General features: G+C 35.8%; 1 protein-coding gene across 3 annotated transcripts in view; it reads left to right on the forward strand.

The window, feature by feature from the left end:
* The first annotated feature begins 12,264 nt into the window (after nt 1-12,264).
* RabX6 (RAS oncogene family member RabX6) overlaps nt 12,265-20,209 on the forward strand; it is a 29,284-nt gene continuing 21,339 nt past the window's right edge. Inside the window, exon 1 of one of the 3 annotated variants that reach the window (XM_081743870.1) lies at nt 12,265-12,418. The gene's annotated coding sequence lies outside the window, so the exon portion shown is untranslated. Of the gene's footprint in view, nt 12,419-12,460; nt 12,587-20,209 lie in introns of those variants that run through there. The other 2 variants (XM_081743871.1, XM_081743872.1) reach the window with 2 other exon arrangements.

The raw sequence follows: 20,209 nt of genomic DNA on the forward strand, positions 1-20,209 counted from the left end.
AGTCCACCTTTGCTGCTTTACTTAGATTTACGACCTCATCGTCTACTTCGTATTTACTTTGATTTACTTTCATGCTATTCTTCATTCTTACCCTTATACTCTCATATTCCTCTCGCAACTACAATAGCTCGTTCTGAACAAATTGTAAAAATGTTTTTAAACAATTCCCCTTTTTAACTTGATAAATTCATTGGTATAAAAATTCTTGTTTTGGGAATATATATCCTTTGGGCATTCTTACATGATGTATGTTTACTGAACAATCTTCATTAATAAGGAAGGACGCTTTGTAGTACACGCTCAAAATTTCTCCATAATGCATCTATTGATAGAGTTCTGATCTCTCTAAATGAAACCCAAAGCGCTATGGACTTCTCTCTTATTTATAATGATAATGATAACGTGATCACGCGCTTCTACATTTTCTAAAAGGAATTTAATAGTAGACGTAGATTGTTATGCATGGCTATAAATGGATTCTCATCTGAGACAGAAGCTAATCTTATTCTTAACATTCTACTCATCATGTTGTACCTTTGTGCCGCCTTCTTATTTCTTCTCAGATGAAGTCCTCTATTACATAAATTACTATTATCAGTACTAATTCCACACACTATTTGTATTCCTCTCTGTCTATGATGGTGTATATCATCCACTTGGGTTTCAATTTCTTTCACATGCATGTAGTCTTCAAATTCATCCTCTTCTTCTGATCTTAGGTTATCTTCTAATGATATTTCCATTATTGATTGATACAGTTCTTCCTTTTCACGATATCCAAGTTAATTTTCAATCCGATTTCCTATTTCTTTACAATAAAATTCTTATTCTTCGTCATCTATTACTAATGTACTTTCTTTTGAAATTTATAATAGTGTAAGATTTCTTTCTTCTTCTTTCAGTCGTTACTCTGTATCTTCTGTGTCTGAATATGAGAAACACATCTTCATCTTCTAATATTTCCATAATAGATAATAGATAATATTTCCATAATATTCATTACCCTCGTCTTTTCTTATGGCTGGATGTGCTACATGTACTGTTCCTTCTCCTTTTAGCCACTTTTCTATGCAATAAACTGCTTCCTCGTATGAATGCTTCTTCTTGACCTTTTCTTTCTATCGTAGTTTCTTCTCATTGTGCTCTTCTTTCTCCATTAGTTTCTTTTATTATCTCCAATAATAGTTGATATTTCTCTTCATCATCTTCATTTGCAGCTGATAAAGATCCTATTCTTTCTATTTGTTGAATTGCTTGAAGTTCGTCATCATTAAGTATCATAAGCTCTTCTTTCCTTTTTTTATCAAAAACATTTTTCACATCTTTTTGTCTATATTCCTTCTTTTTTTCTTTATGTATAAATTCTTCCATCTTCTCTTGTCCAATTTCCTCATTTTTTGTTTTAAATAATTTTGTGTGTTTAATTTCTTAATTTTATTGATCTTCTTTTTCTACTCCTATAATTTCTTAAAGCTCTTCTAACACTTCCTGAATACATTGTATCTTCTCATCATTCAATTTCTTTTTTATGTTTATAATTACAAAAAGTAATAACAAACGATATGGAATATACACCTCTTTCTTTGTGTAGATAGGTTTAATTTCCTGAGAAGAACTAAGAATATATTACTTCATCTATTATTATTATACGTACTGTATGATATAATGAGCAATAATAGCAATACTAATAATAAACATTTCACAATGAAGAAAACTGCAAGAGTATTCACAAACAGGATGTTCATGAGTGAATTTTGTTCCAGTCCCACCAGTGATGATTTTCCTGTGAGCCCCTTTCTCAGATGCGCGCAAGAGGACATTTCCCCAAAATTGAAAATTTGGGGCGTAAAACTTGAAGATTTCATAGGAATACAAAACCCAACAGAGGACATAAAACAAATTCTTCTCCTTTTATTTCTGCGGTGATGAACCTTTCCCGACCTCATCTAGCCTAGCAGATAAAAAGGCAACACACTAATCTAACGTCAAATCAGTGTAATATATTCTTCTATACTTACACAGACCCAACAGTGATCATTTTCCTGTGCACAACCCTCTCTAGATGCGGAGAGGGGGGACATTCCCCAAAACTGAAAAGATGGGACGTAAAACTCAAAGATTTCACCAAGAAAAACAACAGAGAACATAAGAAAAATTCTTTTGTTTTTGTGGTGATGAACTTTTATCTGATCTCATATAGCTTCGCAGTTGAAAAGACAAAACATACTAATCTAACATCAAATCAGTTTAATATGATCTATATAGTACAAAGTACCACCAGTGATGATTGTTTTGTTCGTTCCCCTCCCCTATGTACGAGCAAAGGGGACATTCCCCTCTAAAACAGGACAGGTAAAACGTAAAACTCAGATTTCATAGGGGTACAAATCCAAGTGAACTAAATTTTTCTCTTGTTTTTGAGCTGATGAACCTTATCCCAAACTCATAGCCTCGCAATTGAATAGATGACACACTAACATGATATCAATGTAATATGTTCTTCTGCATTGCATGATGTCCCACCAGTTCCTGTCCGTCTCCCCTCCCTTCACAGGCAGTGGTACATACCCCTCTAAAACTAAAAATATGGAACATGGAACTCAAAGATTTCATAGGAGTGGAAAACCCAACAAAGGACATAAGTGAGCTAAATTTTCTATTTCTTCTGGATTGATGGACGTTTTCCAACGCAGTTGAAATGGCAAAACGCATTAATTTAACATAGGGTGAGTTCGCCACTAGTCGACCTACATCCAATAGCCGACCATTTTTGCTTACTATTGTCTATATAAAATACATCTGATGGACTTTTGGAGCGAAAAATTATTCATGATAAAGCTTGCATCATATACTACCAATGACATTCATTGTTTAACTCTCTTGTTTAGCTGGTCGTCTTCGACCAATATATTTCGACGTATCTGTAGAATTACGACTAAAGTGCGCACTTTACGACAGCGTGTAATGAGAATCTTGTGTTCCTGTTGTTTTTAATTTTTCTGAGGATATAGATAGTACGTGAGGTAAGAAATGTTTTAGTTGCATAACTAAGTTAGTCTAGAAGCTGTACCAGCATAATTTGCCAATAGCTGGAAAGTATTAAATGAAAAAATACGCCTTAAAATGTAGTCGAAATTTGGCATTTTTCCTTTCCCATACAAACCAATTGTTGACCAAGGGTGGTCGATTATTGGATTATTTGAGATTGCGCCAAATTGCTTCAAATTATTCCTTGTTTGGTATTAAGGCCTGTTTTTCAACATGCATGTATAAAATTTTCGATTTCGTGACTTCTAAAAATCGACCGCCTGTTCCTCATGTTGGTCGACTATTGGAATATTTCTTGCCAGCTGTCGACCACACTGTTTCATACTGTGTTTTGCATTTTGCTGACAAGATTTTGTTCAGTAACATTAGTTGAAAGTTTCTTTTTCTGACAATCTATTTCAATGTGGAACCTTTTTCTGACACAAGAACAAGAAGCCCTCGTAGCTGATCTAATGGTTAGCACGCGTGCCATGATCTTAAGACTTACCTCACCAGTACGAACAATCTTTTCATTCTAGAAGATCCACATATAATTTTTAACGCGTATGAATCTTCTTTTCCTTCGATTCCCGGCGGGAGTTCATGTGGTTCGGATTCCACGTTAATCAGTAGGTCCACGTCTCATATAGCCTCGCTGCTGAACGGGACGTAAAACTCAAAATCAACTCAACTCAACTCAACTCTTTTCAATTGTGCCCATCATCCGGACACATATTTTGGGATCAAAGGGCAGGAAGAATATTTATTTGGTTCAAGATAAAGAAAGTTAACGCTTACTTTTCTAGGGACGTTTAGTGCTTCGAGAGAAACAGTTGCTCCAACGATTGTTTATCCACACAGGTCGTGAGTACTCAGAGATATTGGGCCTTATGCAGAGTCGTTCTGACGCGTGATTAGTGCAATACTAAAGCGTTCGACTAACATATGTTCCCTGCAGTAGTCAGGCCTTTAGTATGATTCTAATCCTGCGTCAAAACGACTCTACACAAGGCACATTATGCCCAATATTCCCTCTTCGATTGTGGTAGAACGATCCGAATCTGGCTGGATGATTAGCGAGACATTCTTTCAGTGGGTCGCCAACGGTTTCAATAAATGGCTATTAGATTACGATGTATTTAAGCCTGTAATACTTTTCATCGACGGTCACAAAACTCACTTAACTTATGAAGTAAACAAATTTTGTGACAACAACGAGATCATATTGTACCCCCTGTACCCTCATGCAATGCATATCTTGTAACCATGCGATGTATCCGTCTTCAAGGCGTTAAAAACAAATTGGAAATTCGTTGTCCGAGCTATCTGACGGAACATAATTTATCTTCTGTTACAAGAGTTCAGTTTGCACCACTTATTGCAGAAGTCCTAGCAACAGCAGCATCACCGTCAACAATTATGAATTTCGCAAATGTGGACTGTATCATTTCAATCCGGACGCCGTTGACAACTCAAACTATATCAAGAGTGTATGCAGAAACAAAGAGTACTTCCACTCAGCTAAACGTTAGTGAAGAAGATCTTATTACTGCAAGAAAAGTTAATACTGTGTACAAGGATGAACTTGAAAAGGCTGCGGTTGACTTCATAGGCTTCTTTTGAAACTTCCAGCAGAAGAGCCGATAAACGAAACACTACAAACTGATGATAAAAATGCCAGCTTACCAGTAGATGACGAAGTTGTAGTTGGTGAAATCCCTGTATTTTATGATAACAATGAATACTTGCCTCAATCTACTCTTACTGTTAGTCATGATTTACTAAATGAACTTCTCCAGTCATTGACTGCTGAAGCCAATCCAAGTGTAACAACTGAAAACAGTAAATATAGCACCTATTCTACCAACGAAACGTGAGGAATCAGACACCATTGCAGTACAGAAGAAAGAGGAAATCAGTATTGTGCCAAACGAAGAATCAGTTGTATGTCTGTTTCAACAACAGAATCAGAGAGGCCTTTAATTATTCTGAGAAAGGAAGCTTCTATTCCAGAATTTGTGCCATCAAATGAGAAGAAAGGTAACACATCAACTCCACTGAATGAACTGAGCCTATGGAGGATATTCAGCAATATACTTATTCTCCCAAACAACATTCTACTGAAGCCCTGGCTTATATTCCAGAAGCCTAGCAAGAAACAAAGGACATTGAAAGCGAATTGCTCCTGGACCAAGTGAATCAAATCAGAAGAATATCCCAACACCTAAAATTATTAGACACACACACACACACACACACACACATATATATATATATATATATATATATATATATATATATATATATATATATATATATATATATATATATAACGGCAACTTTTAAAAAGCATCTGTTCTGGCCCAAGAGTCCAGTCATAAAACCTAAGAGGAAAGTAGAGAAGATACCGTTTGCAATTAGCTTAGAATAATATCGCCGAGTGCCGACTGCAAAACAAAACAAAACAGAAGAAACTAGAGGAGGAAAAGAAACGCAACAGAGATTAAAGAAAGGCAAAAAGGAGCAAGAAGACGGAAAATCCTAAGAAAAGATCGAATAAGAACTGTAGAACAACTGCTGTTGTAAAATATCACAATAAAGATTATGTAATTTACTATCGTGATGGAGCCATATGCAGAGGATGTGGACTGATAATTAATGATTTTGCTTTGGAAAGTGAGGATAAACTAGTGGGTTGCGATGAATGTGATAAATGGTTCCATTTTCGATGTACCGCTGGCTAGGCATGGGAAGATCTCGCAGATAAGCTGTTCCTGTGTGCAGAGTGTACCATATAAATTATTTGAACAAACAATGAGGAACTTACTGTTATTACATGAAAAGACAACTCAAAGTGCTGAAGTAACTCAGAAGAGAAACCTTATCATATATGAGAAGATAACTCGGTGTGCTCAAGTAACACAGGAGAGAAACTAACACGAGAGAGAAATCTATTTCACACGGGGAAGCGTGAACAGATAGGATTTTAAAAAAATATTAGTGACTCCCCTAGTAGTAGAGATAACTTGCAAACCGCTTGCTGTAAGCTTGAATTACAAGTCGGCCAAGCTTGCATCCAGCTTGATTGGAAAACATGCAAGCATGCCGCAAGCTGGGTTCCAGTAACGAAGTTACATAGCGGCAACCTTGCATTCAGTGTTCCATTCAAGCTTGACGCAAGCATTTTAGAAGTCAAGTCTATAGCCAATGAACGGACAGTGAGCTATGGCGCTCTGCGAAGGGTCTAAAGAACGTTGCAAGTACAACAAAAGGCAGATTCTATGAAAGCATGCTTTTCAAGTGCAAGTGTAGAAAGCCAAAAGCCAAACATGTGCCAACTGGTCGAAAGCTTTCTTGCTACTAGGATCGTATTTTGTTTAGAATTTGTAAAGCTATAATAAGTGATAAGATATCGTTCGCATATAACGCAGGAGAGAAATCTTGTTTCACGTGGAAGAACCATTTAATAATCAAATCCATTATTCCAAATAAAGTAGCTATGTATCAAACCCTAATAGCCTAATCCTTTAATTTCTAACCACTAAGGAGAAAAACTTTAAGAAAATTAGATAAAATCTGTATCATCGTTTTGTCAAGTTCAAATCTCACGAATAATACAATTTCCAAACATCATCTAACGCAAACAATTACTTCTAAGCGATAGAAATGATAGAAATTGCGCGCGGTCGACTAATAGCATGAATACGGTCGACTACTGAATGATGATGGTCGACAAGTGGAAATTTTGATAAGTTTTCGTAAAACGCATTTTTATGTCACTGCAAAATTTTAAAAGTGAGGACACGGTATGGTACAAAAGAACCCAAATGAAGCAAATAATTCACTTTTGTCAAATATTATGAAATCATCACGTTTTATAAGTGTTCAGAAGTAAGATTTTTTTTTTCAGCGGTCGACTATTGGCGAACTCACCCTATATTCATTGTAATATATTCTTCTATACAATACGAAGTTCCAACAGTGATCATTTTCTTGAGTGTTCCCGTTCTCCCCGAGATATTCAAAAGGGAACATTCGCTAAAACTGAAAGTTACTTTCCTCTCATATAATATGAGGTACCCTGCTTCCATCTTAGTTGATCCATGAGTCACATTATTATTATTATTATTATTATTATTATTATTATTATTATTATTATTATTATTATTATTATTATTATTATTATTATTATTATTAGTAGTAGTAGTAGTAGTAGTAGTAGTAGTAGTAGTAGTAGTAGTAGTAGTAGTAGTATATTACATTTTAGCATTCAACATGACTGCAGACAATTTTCATAAATTCAGACTTTGATCTCTCTCCATGATTGATGTCATGATGCTGTGATATCAAGTTCAAATACATGCAGTATGCAATGGTTTGACTAAGGTGTCAATTATAATTCCTCAGCGTTTCCCAGCTAGGAAGTGATCTTTTAGCTTCCCCTCCTTTCTCTCTTACATGTCAACTCAGCTGAAACGATACGGAAATAACTTTGATTATAATACATTCTTTTTCCCTCTCTTTCATAGTACATGATACATCAATTATGTCTACATTTCTTTCGCGACAAGTGAACTTAGTGGTTGCCAAACATGTACGTGAGTTTCCTCGGGGTCCTCCCGTCGTTCATAGTGATGTCGATACCGATAACTCAGACGACACCAATAGAGTATATGTGGTGATTCAGGATTTAAACATCCCACTGGTTTTGAGTTAATACGGAATGTTCCAGAAAATTATTACCTTATCACCAGAACGAAATTGAAGTTTGATTAAGTTGTGGCCTATATCCACGATAGAGTCAATGCCAGGGATATCAAAAGATATAATTTTCAACTGATTGCCATAATATGCTTTTTCCTAATATCAACAGTGGATTTAAGATGAACGTAATGTAGGGCTAGATGATTAGAAGGTATCTCGGTCCGGTGCATGCGGAGTAGACAAATTAGTATCATCAGCAATGTTAAGGTTTCAAAAAGAAACCAAGAAACAAAATGAAAAACCTCTGTGAGATATCATAATAAACTCAAGAAAAACAAAATTAATACGGGAAAAACATGACGCTGAATACAACACTCGTAACCAACTTCCTCGCACCTCACTCACAAAGTCTACCAATCAATTTCAACAACTCTTAGATTTTGTTTTTAGACGGAAGCATTTCTTGTAGCTCACAAGTATACGGTGCTTTTACACGGTAGCAATTTGATAAACATCTTGTCGTGACGTAGCAAACAAATCACTGGATAAGAGCGCAATTATGGCTCAGAAACTAAAAACAGAGTTTTCAGTCGCTATTTCTTATAAAGCCCTTTGTCGCATATGCTTATTATGATGCAAAGGACATTTAATTTTGTACAAACAAGGATGCTCCTCATATTTTTCAATCAGCATAATAATAGCATACCTACTCCAACTCTTTTTTCTTTACTAGAATTAAATTTCCCACACAAAACAAAGAGCATGGATATTTGGCACAAAATCTTTCGCTTCATTTTAACACACCACAGCGCTGCAATCGGACCAGAAATGTTGGGGAAAATGCTACGAAATAGAGCAGGTTCCATCGGCAAAAAAATACCATGGCATGAGAAATGCCGTAGCATTTGGTACTTTACTCGGTAGAATATCGTTGATACGATTTTTGCTACGAGGAATGCTTAACAAGACAAAAACATATTTACCAATCTCATCCACACAATTAGACATAATAATGCCATTCCTAGTACAAAAAACGCTCGCTACTTTCTAGCTCACTTACTTCTTTGCGTATATACTTGTTTTGGTGCCTTCTAAAATATATGAACTAATTATTGTTAAAAATATAATTATAAATTAAATTTATTTGTGTCAATTGGCCTGTATAGAATGATGTGCGTCATTCCGTATCTACCTTAGCAAAGTTTGCTGATCGTAGTGCCAATGAAACTAGTCATTACAACTGCTATTCTTTTTAATGAAATACAAAGAGCCACGAAAGGAGGCTAGAGACTCCAAGCTCTTAATCTGCATCGCTTGCGAATCATGTTCTGATCGACAAGTACTTTCGTCACAGGGTCTTTTTAGAATCAGTCTTCGCAAAATATTATGCATTGCTATACGAACAAAATCTGGAATAGTAAATTGTAAGTGCTATCATCATAGGTGTTCTGCTCTTATTGGCAGGTTACTTGTCGCAGTTTAGAAGCTTTCATGCTCCATGGTCCTCCGCTAACCTCTTCGTCTTCACGTATGATCTTTCTGTTTATATATCATCCATTAAATATAGTCTCCTTCGCCCCTCCCTCTCTTTTCTGCCACCATACCCTCTAGGACGTCCCTCACGATACAATCTCTTCTTAGGCAATGTCCCAAGCAGTTTCTCTTCCTCTTCTCAATAATATCTAGAAGTGTTCTTTCCTCCCCCACCATTTCTAACACTCTCTCACTCATTTTTCGCTCGTCCCAAAAATTCTTTCCATTCTTCTCCACACCCATATTTCGAATGCTTCCAGTCGTTTTTAATCACTTTTACGTAATGACCATGTTTCCGCTCCATGCCGTACAACACTCCACACGAAGCATTTTATGAGTCTTTTTCTCAACTCTTTATTCAAGGTCCCACAAAACAGACTTTTCTTATTCTTAAAGGCTTCTTTCGCCATTCCTATCCTTGCTTTTATTTTACGTTCGCACTTCATGTCATAACTAAGAATACTAGCCAGATATCGAAAACAATTCACTTCTTCTATTTTCTCCCTTCCCACTTTTATATTTGACACAGACCGCTTCATTCCAATCACCATGGTTTTCGTCATTCTAACATTTATTTTGATCTCATATTCTTCAAAGCCTTTCCTTAGGTCTTCTAACATCTTATTGATTTTCTTTTCAGATTCTGCAACAAGCGCTATATCATCTGCAATTCTTATCCATCTAATCATTCTACCTCCTACTGAAATGCCGTGTTCATCATGTAGGGTCTCTTTTACTACATCTTCTTCATAGACATTAAATAGTGTTGGCGAGAGACAGCACCCTTGTCAATCTCCCCTTGCAATTGCACTCTCCTCCGTCAATTCTTCTCCTATCCTAACACTTATTTGTTGGTTCATATATAAGTTTCTTATAAGTCTTCGATCTTTCCATTCCAACCCAATCTTCTTTAGAACTCCTAACAATTCCCAATTCACGCGGTCAAAAGCCTTTTACAAATCAATAAATACAACATATACCTCTTTCCCTTTTTCTATGAATCTTTCACCGATTGCCTTTAATAATCCAATAGCATCTCTTGTGCCTTATCTCTCCTGAACCCGAACTGTTCCTCCTCAACTTTTTCATTTGTTCTTCCATATAACCTTCTGTTCAGTATTCGGAGCAGAATTTTAGCTGGATAAGATATGAGACTAATAGTTCTATAATCCTCACATCTCTTCGGGTTCGATTTCTTAGCCATCGGTATCATGATCGTCTTCAGGAAGTCTTTTGGCAACTCTCCTGTTTCATATATTTCATTGCATACTCGGAACAATTCTTTCTTTCTCTTGTCTCCCATATTTTTAATAAATTCGATTGGTATATTATCTATCCCGGTTGCTTTTCCATTCCTAATTTCGCATATAGCCTTGTTAAACTCATCCCGAAGAATACTAAACCCTTTATCATCCTCATTTACTTCGTTTTCTACTTCAACATTTAGACTACATGGTCTATCCCTACACTCATATAAGTCTTCAACATACCCTTTCCACCTTCCTGTAACCTCATTTCTCTCGCTGACTACCTTCTCATTCTTATTTTCTACTGCCATCGCAATACCTCTTTTTTCCTCCGAAATTCCATAGATTTCACCTCCTTGTATATTTCTTCATATTTCCCAACTCTTTCTAATTCTTCTATGTCCTCGCATTTTCTTTTGTAAAACTCTTCCCTTACTCTGTGTGTTTCCCTTCGTAATTCATTATTTAACTTTCTGTACATCTTTCTGCCCTCTTCTGTATCAACCTATTTCCATGTCTTCCTTTCCCTCATTTTTGCAACACCTGTTCTATAACCCATGGTTTCTTAGCCATTTTGTGTTCACGGAAACCTACTGCTTCTTCTGCAGCATGCTGTAAGCAAACCGCGCGTTACTATCGTACGTTATTACCCGCGCCTATCCTTTCCTCATTTGAATATTTTTCTTCGAATTTTTCAACGAAAATATTTCTTACTTCCTCCTTTTTCAATGTCTCAGTATTCAACACTTCGTTGCCTGCTTTTCTTCTGCCTACATTTTTCAGTTGAATGTCTACTACAGCCAGCACCAGATTATGATCAGAGTAAATATCAGCCCTGAGAAGGGTCTTCGCGTTCTTTAAGCTATTCCGATACCTGTCCTGAATCATAACATAGTCTACCTGATATCTTCCACCGTCTATTGGCGATTTCCATGTATATCTTCTTCTCTTGTGCTGATTGAACCAAGTGTTCCCATTTACTAGAGAATTCTGTCTACAGTAATTGTCGTTCCTCTCTCCCCTAAATCATACTAGCCTACGATACTACCTTCCTGTTTTTCTCCCACAACTGCATTGAAATCTCCTGTTACAATTACGCACGCACACCTCTTCTCCCCTGTCTATAATTTCTTCTATTTTCTCATAATTTTTCTCTACTTCTTTCCCTGCATGGGTGCATATCAGGGGCGTCATTTCAGACTTCGTTTGGGGGGGTCAAGAGCACCATTGACATAAGACTTTCACGTTTTATATTAATATATTAGTAGACAATCTATTAAAGTATATGCATTCCTCAAACTCTTGGGGGGCAATTGCCTCCTCCTGCTCTTCCTAATGGACGCCCCTGGTGCATATGCTGTATCACTACTAGATCCTTTGTTTTTCTTTAAGTTTTTAACATCATAACTCTATCATCAATAAATTCTACTTTCACTACCTTCTCCTTTAAGCTATAGCTATAGCTATACCAATTAGCGCAAATTAAAACGTACATATTGTATTTCGTTGGAGCAAACCCCTACGGGATGCGTCACACGGTTAACGCTCTTGTCAATCGAATGGAAATCTATGGTGCTCTCCCAATTTAGGTAAACTTAGGTTTGTAAAATTTTAGCAGGTTATGTTTTATTTTATCAAGACCAATGAGCAAGAACTAAAATTATATCCTAATCTTACCTCTCACATGTATAATTATCTCCATGAGTAAGATAGAAATACAAAATGCAAAGTGTGCTCTTTTACATATAATACTCCATTTCTGGGGTACAAGCAGTTTCGTAAAGATCTGCCAACTATGTTGTTGTATGTCAACACTGTTGCAGACCGGAGCTGACTGAAGTTACAGCAAAAGAAACGCAAATTAAAAATTGGAATTTATTATTTTCCGGAAGTATTGTGTTCCAAGTGTAAGTGTTGTATGCAAATTCAGTAAAATAATAATTTATTAGTATGTGCATTATGTGAAGTCTATATTCCACATTTCAGGAGATTTTCAGATGTACATCTATTGTATATCAGGAACATTTGCTTAGATTTCGCTGTTTACATGAATGAATATTTAAAACAAAGAATGTGTAGGTATATTATGATTACGAAATGCGTAGTATGGTGTTTGAAAAGAGTGATAACTTTCAAGTAGTTTTTTCTAGGAGGAGAGTTCCAAATCTCAAAAATTACTGGATGTTGCAATCTAAATTGATTTGTGTATTTGAGTCTTGTTTTAAATTCTTTGATCAAATATTTTCCAATTAAAAGTTTGCCTTAGACACATATAGATGATATAGGCTATATTTTGCTCAATGCTGAGTGGCCTTGTTATTGGACAGGAGTAGCTACCTTCGTTTCACCTATTGAACAATTCTAATTTACGGGCTTTTGCAAAAAGATACGCAGTTTGTTATCATTATTATTCTAATCGTTTCAAATCTGATTTTCTTCTAATAACAAATGTTTTTGTTTGAATCAGAAGGGAAATCGTTAGATGACATTCTGATAGCTAAGGTGCCTAACGTTCTCAACTAAAGTATTCCCCTATACGAATAACAAATAACATGGTAAACGGGATAGTTGCTGCAAATATGAGCCAGGATGTTTTGCGTTACTAATTACGAGAAAACGAATTAAGAATCCGTGAAAACGAGTTTGCAGATGGGGGGTAGTCAGTATTTTTTTTTTTTTAAAGTAATGAAAGATTACTTGCTTTAAATAGTTCCCTAATACGTTCTAAACTGATATTACCTTGACACATGCCCAAATAATTGCGTACTGATTAATAATACGGTAAGCGTGCAAGTGTGTTTATCGTTTTGGGTATAAATACGCCGTTAGACCGGGAAGACAGGTCCCTTTTTCCACTTAGCGGTAATAAAGACAGAAAACAGCGTGCCCTGCGGGGACTAACCCGCCTTCACTCGCTAACGCTCGCTCGGCAATACTGTGTGAATTAAATATTTTACTTTCGTACAGAAAAGAACCAACTATTAACCTGTATGGGGAGAAGGGCTGTGTTCTAGAACCTTCCCAATATATTTTATGTATCTTGTTTTGGTTCTGTTCATTTCTTATTCTTTCCTGTGTTATTTCCTTCCAGTTTTGAAATTTTTTAACTTTGAAATATATTATTACCGAAAGTAAGAACACGGAACTTCAGTCTTTGAATAGTCCACTACTATGTTTACTTACTTAACCACACTAGTCATATGTCGGTCTATTGTTTTATACATGAAGTAATTATGTTTTAATTGATTATAATTTTGGATAAATGAAGTTTTTTGTTATATCTTTAATTTTACGTGTATAAATTTTATTTAAATTTTTGTTTATTTTATTCAAAATTCCATTCAATTTCATTTTCGTATTTGGATTGGAGTCGATGTTGAATTTTTCATTGGTGGTAGACATGGGATGTAATTTTATTGTGTGAATCTGTCGAAGTATTTATATATTCTATATATTAATAGCGGTGTCTGTGAACAAAAACTTCAGCTCCAAATTGAAAGTGCTACTCCAAGTGCAACTCCAAGTTTGTTACTCTTAATCTCTTGAACCACCCGACTGATCTCGTTCAAATTTTTGACCTAGATAAGGTTCTAGCATGGGAGTGTTTTTAGCAATATACTTTGACAGTAAAACTTACGGGAGGGAGAATTCCATTTAATTTCATTTTCGTACTTGGAGTCGATGTTGAATTGTTCATTTGGGGTAGACATGGCATGTGATTGTATTGTGTGTATCTGTCGAAGTAATTATATATTCTAATATCGGTGTCTATTAATATATGTAGAATAAAATAAATAAATAAATAAAACTCAATAACATGAAAAAAAAATTTACAGTGACTGCCTTTGTGACTTCAGGGGCTACATGCACCAAATTTCTACTCAATAGAATAATATTAAATCCAAAATAAAATTTGTAGGTTACCTCTGAGCTGAGGTGAGGACATACCGACTTCAGAATTTTCAGGAGTGTATTATTGCAAAATTTTTAAAAAATTCTCCCATAGGAAATACATTGTAAATAAAAGCAAATCCTAATCTTCATCCAATGGCTTACCCTTTGCTGTTTCCACGTGGTGATCTTGGCTGGGGCTTAGGAATGGCTCATGAAGCAGAGCATGCAACACAAATCCCAACACTTTAAGCCGACTGCAGCACACACTATTTCGTCTTGCGGTCCGTGAAAGTGAAAGTCTAATTCATGCATCAGAGAAGCTCATGCAAGGGAATAGAACAAGATGAATGCGAAGACGGTGATTTTTTCACAAAAAACATTGTTTATCGAGAAATTCTTAATTAAAGGTATTATTAACATGTTATTAAAACTACTTTGCTAGCCATAAATATTTTTAATTTTGTATCATATTCAATCATTTAGACCACAATAGTGTCCTGCGCTTGCGCAGAACGTTTGCGCGGGTTTGCTAGTTGCAATATATTGCTTTACATCTCTTGTGTTCTGTGTACATTTTATAGTTTCTCTTAGTGTTCTATATCTTTATTCTATTGTTTCTGTGTGTGTTTGAGTTTATGGGTTCACCTTTATTTTTTTTTTTTTTCTTTTTCATGCAGTGTGGTGTTCTTTGTAATTAATTTGTTCGCAATGGATATATTACTTTGCATTGTCTTATTTTATTGATGTTCCTGGTTACTTTTTTTTTAAAGGCAAATTGAATTAATTACGACAAAATAAATTATTCGAAGATTAATTACGACAAAATAAGTTATTCGAAATTATGAATTAACCAAAATTCCACTTGCTTTGAAGGATATCTTCTAATAACGTACATTATAAAATAATATACGTTTGAGGGGTGTGGGGGCTCTGCCTCCATTGTTATTTTGTAATGTAGATTATTGGAAGAACTTCTTTTATGCAAGTGGTATTTTGGTTAGTTAATAGTTTGAAATAGTTTATTTTATCCTGATTCACTTAACTTGTCCTCTGGGTGGTGGACTTTTGTTCTAGAACCTTGCCCGTTGGACGTATACCGTAAACACAATTGCAAAACTCACAAACCAACTGTGTTAGATGGTCGCTAAAAGCGAAAATGCTATATCCTGATTACGACGTAGGAAGCAGGCACGTCAGCGACTGAGGATGTGCTCGTAAACAAGGATAATCACACAGGTTGTAATAGTTTCACTACAGTAGATCTATACTTGTAATAATAAAATATAGGTTTTCTACATCGTACAAAAATACTCCACTAACGGAAATTAGTACGGCAATGCTGCACAATCGTCTTTGATATACATCCACCCATTTTGGCATCACTTGCTTCAACCCCTACCAACGTATAAAGCGCACGTTAGGGTAAGTAATGTTAGCGTTTGTTAAGTTTACCACAATATAAGTTATTCCCTTATTTTAACCCTAGTATAGTCCTTGTAAATGTTTTACACTAGTAACATTGCACTAATAAATATAAAATAATACTTTCCTACATTGTGCATTAATGCACCGACGGTGCAAATTAATATCCTAGACGGTCCTCTTAATAGTGACCGGTACGGGCAGCGCTTGGGCGGACCAGCTCCGTTATTTCTTTGGTCTGGGCCGACACTACTTTCTCTTCAGGTTGAGCTGGGCCCGGGTTGGTTAATTGCAGTTCTTTCATAATTACGTATTGACTTCCGTTAAATATGATTGAAATGAGGAAGCGTTGATGTCTGTGTGCACACAGATGGAGTGAAAAGTATTACGAAGAGTGCAATATCTATAGTTTGTTTAGCAGCGGCTTGCTTGTCGGGCCGGACCGGACTCGGCCCAAATCCTCCGAAACTTTCCGGTCCCAGGCTGGGTACATTTGGGCTTGATTGAGCTTGAGTCGAAAAATTCGGCGCGTGCAGGTCTCTACTTCTTACGTATGCATTTATTCATTTTAACCGTCAGGTTACTGTTTTTATGACGGGCTATTCTATAGTAGTAGGGCTACCAAAAGTTAATTATGTTAGGTTTAGTTTAGTTCTTGCTACAGCCCCGATATACTTAGTCCATTGGAGTGGACATAGAGACTGAAAGGGTAAAGATACAATAGTATAACTGATTTGTTGAGATGGAGCACGGCGGGTCAGTGGTAGAGCGTTTACTTTTAGTGCGTTGGGCTCCTGGTTCGATAGCCGGCCAAGTAAGTTTGTGATGGATAACATCATGTCCGTGTTTTTTTTTCGGCGTATTTTATTTTTTTCTTTGTTGGGTGCAGAAATGAATTGGAAGCTACTGGGTATTGTGACCTGTGACTGTGCTTATGAAATATGTAAACTTCGTTATCTCCAATGATGTATCTCAAACTGTTCGTTATCTCCGATGATTTAACGCTTATCGTAACCAATAATTAAGATACACTCAATTCTAATTCTTTTACTGAATTCGCACGTCTAACCACAATCATAATCTAATCAACTTCCTCTTCTTCTAATAACCAGATTTTCTGGCTCTACTCAGTTGGTAGTTATGTACCAACGAAAAACATACCATTGATTCAATCCATTCTAAGTGATCAAGCATGTGCCGCTCGACCGTCTCCAAAAATATAATTTTTTCATGAATGTTTATGCCATATTAGGGTACCGGTACTTCAGAACTACAATTAATTATTTTTTAGAACATCTCGTAGCGATGCAGCTTCTGCCGCCATTTTGCGTTTTCTCGATTTCAGGGTTTACGTTGTTTTGAATATCTCAGCATGTATTTGTCCTAGCAAATTGAAAATTGCTGAGCGTGTTCAACTTGTGCAGAGCTAAAACTTTGTCCTCTTAACATTTTTGCCTCAAACCACTTGAAAGGGGTGAAATCAGGGCCTACAGTAGTAACATTTTTGGACATTGAAGACATGTTTGGGAAGAGGAAGCAACTGACGTAGAGGTCTGAATTTGTGTGTGCATGTAGTCCGGGGTCATACGTTTATACCAAAAAATTTACACAACTATAGCTGCTCCCAAAGGCCTGAAAAAATATCGTAAAGTTGAGGAATTATGCCAATTTGCCATATTTCACCGTCCAATATCTCCAGTGGGCCTGGATATATATATATATATATATATATATATATATATATAAATTGAAATTTTGGGAATAGTTACTCCTTTAGCATGACATAACGCACAACAAAGCGCCTTTTGTGTTTTTGAGCAGAAGGGGGTGAAAGTATGAAGGAATGACGTTATACTCTAGGAGGTGTTTTGTTCACAAATTCAACTGGAAAGTCGTTGTTGTGAAGTAAAATAAAGTAGAATGAATGGCTAGTCCAGTTAAGGCTCTCAAGCTCCTTTCTTTAAAAGTTAAAGAAAAAAATGTTAGAGTTTTAGCTCTGCACAAGTTGGACACGCCCATCAATTTTCAATTTGCTAGGACAAATACATGCTGAGATATTCAAAACAACGCAAACGCCTGAAATCAAGAAAACGCAAAATGACGGCAGAAGCTGCGTCGCTACGAGATGTTTTACAAAATAATTAATTGTGGTTTTGAAGTACCCTGATATGACATAAACATTCATGAAAAAATTTGAAAAGGTCGAGCGGCAATTTTTTTTTTTTTCTCGATCACTTGGCATGGTTTGACCCCATTATATATGTAAGACAAACATCTTTGGAAGTAATCTCAAATCCTTTTAGTTAGCACATTCAGTTTTCCCGGAAAAAAATGAAAACACGTGTTTCAAAATAGCCCTTGCATTTGGGGCTGTTTTGAAACACCCTATAACTTACAGGATCAAAGACACTAAAGAGTATTACAGGCTATAAGAAAAATGCTTTGTGTGTAGTGTTTCACGTAACAAAATTTGGTGGCATTATCTGTGATAGTTATTCAGTTATTGCCTATTAAAAATTAAATCCTTTTTTGGTACTTACCTTGTCAGTAATAACTTTGCAAGTGAAGATGGAAGCAGGCTTGCAGTTAAGAAAAATTAATTTCATGTCCTGTCTTCACTAAAAATTCCTTTGTTTCAATGAAAAGCACCGTATCACGCATAAAATTAAAAAGAGAAAAAATAATCATGTCGTTTTCAACATTATCCCATTGAGTGCGGAAAAGAAAAAGAAGGTGAACCTTTTACAACTTGTACTGAACAATAAACGTAGACACACACTTTTGTTGCATAAAATAAAACGTTCCAAGATTATCATGTTCTTATTGGAGTGTCTACAAACAGTCTAGTTCATCGTTGAGTAACAGTGTTCAGGAGTGAGAATGGGGGTACGTAGGTTAAAATAGGTTTCCGTAGTAGAAATGCATGAGAATGTCAGAGATACAGGTGGCAGTGGAGCGCATGACCTGCCTTATCTAACAGTGGTGATGTGAGTAGAGGCATTCAAACGACAGTGTTAACTGCTGATATGTCGCAAGATGGACGTTCTGTGACTGAGAACATGTACGAGGATATATTCCGCAGATTTTTAGGTTAGGTTAGTTCTGGCTCACATCTGCTGAACAAAACACGATGTGACATCGGGTTATGGTTATCGAATAGTGCTTAAATGAGGACGCACTGGAGGATGGAGAGGAATTGAACTAGCAAACTGGAGTTTCCTTACAAGTCACCTTGATCCATACTCCATCTGGTGACAATATCCAGACGTATATGTAACATATTTCAAATACATATTTTTAGAATTCTCGTGGTACTCAGTTCACGAGAGAAAGAAAGAAAAAAAAATATTTGTCCTATGGATCAACTGTCACATATGTATTGTAATTACTGTTCATGAAACCTTGCCACTATTATTACCAACATGAAATTACTGGAATATTTTAGTATCTTACACTGTTGATCTTTCCAGTGATTTAGCGCTTATCATAACAACAAAGATGCACTCAATTCTGCTCTTACTTAATTCAGACCTATATCAACCATTAATTCAAACATAATGTAAACAAGAACTTCATCCTCTTCTAACAACCTCTTTACCTGACGGTACATAATTGATAGTTGTTTACCAATGATTGCTTAATTTAATTGTCACTACAATTAGGTACCTAGTACTTGATTCCCAGCATTATTAGTAAAAAAATTCCTATTTTAATGGTTATGTTTTAAAAAATATGTTATGTTATCTGTATGTAAATGTGTGCTGAAGTGTTGTCACTGTGATTAGTATTACAGTAACATCAGTTCCGTCATTAATTGTTTACGATTGTTTAATTAACAGTTCTAAAATTAAAAAAAAAAAATCGCTAACCACTCAAGCGGTTGTGACGTGTTTACACGTCATGTGGTAAAAAGCACGATTAGCTGACGTCTTTTTACTTCACAACGTAACTTAGTCCACAGATAACGTTCTTATTCTGTTTCCAGGTTTTACAGGCATGAGTGTGTACAGTTTAAAAACTGAAATCAGTTTTGGAAAGTAGTTTAGAGATTTAAATACCTATTGTGGGATCGCTAGCAGCCGGTGATAATTACCACATTAAATTATAAACTCACTCACGATTAATAATTCTTGAATATGCAGCTGACGCATTCTGCCTAGTATGGAAATAAAAGTGCTAGTAAAGCGGTGGTATTACCGCTGAAAAATATGTATATAATATTTTGTGTATATATAATTTTTATTTCTTATTCTTCGGTATCTAATCTTTAATGCTGTAGAAAAATTCTGCATAGTCGATAGGGCAATAGCCATACACATTTATAATCGAAATGAGAAGACCTATATTTAGATAAGGAATGTAAATACTATAAGCACGAACTT

This window comes from Thermobia domestica, chromosome 2, assembly GCF_964235325.1.
Source record: "Thermobia domestica chromosome 2, izTheDome1.hap1.1, whole genome shotgun sequence".
NCBI classification, from domain to species: domain Eukaryota; kingdom Metazoa; phylum Arthropoda; class Insecta; order Zygentoma; family Lepismatidae; genus Thermobia; species Thermobia domestica.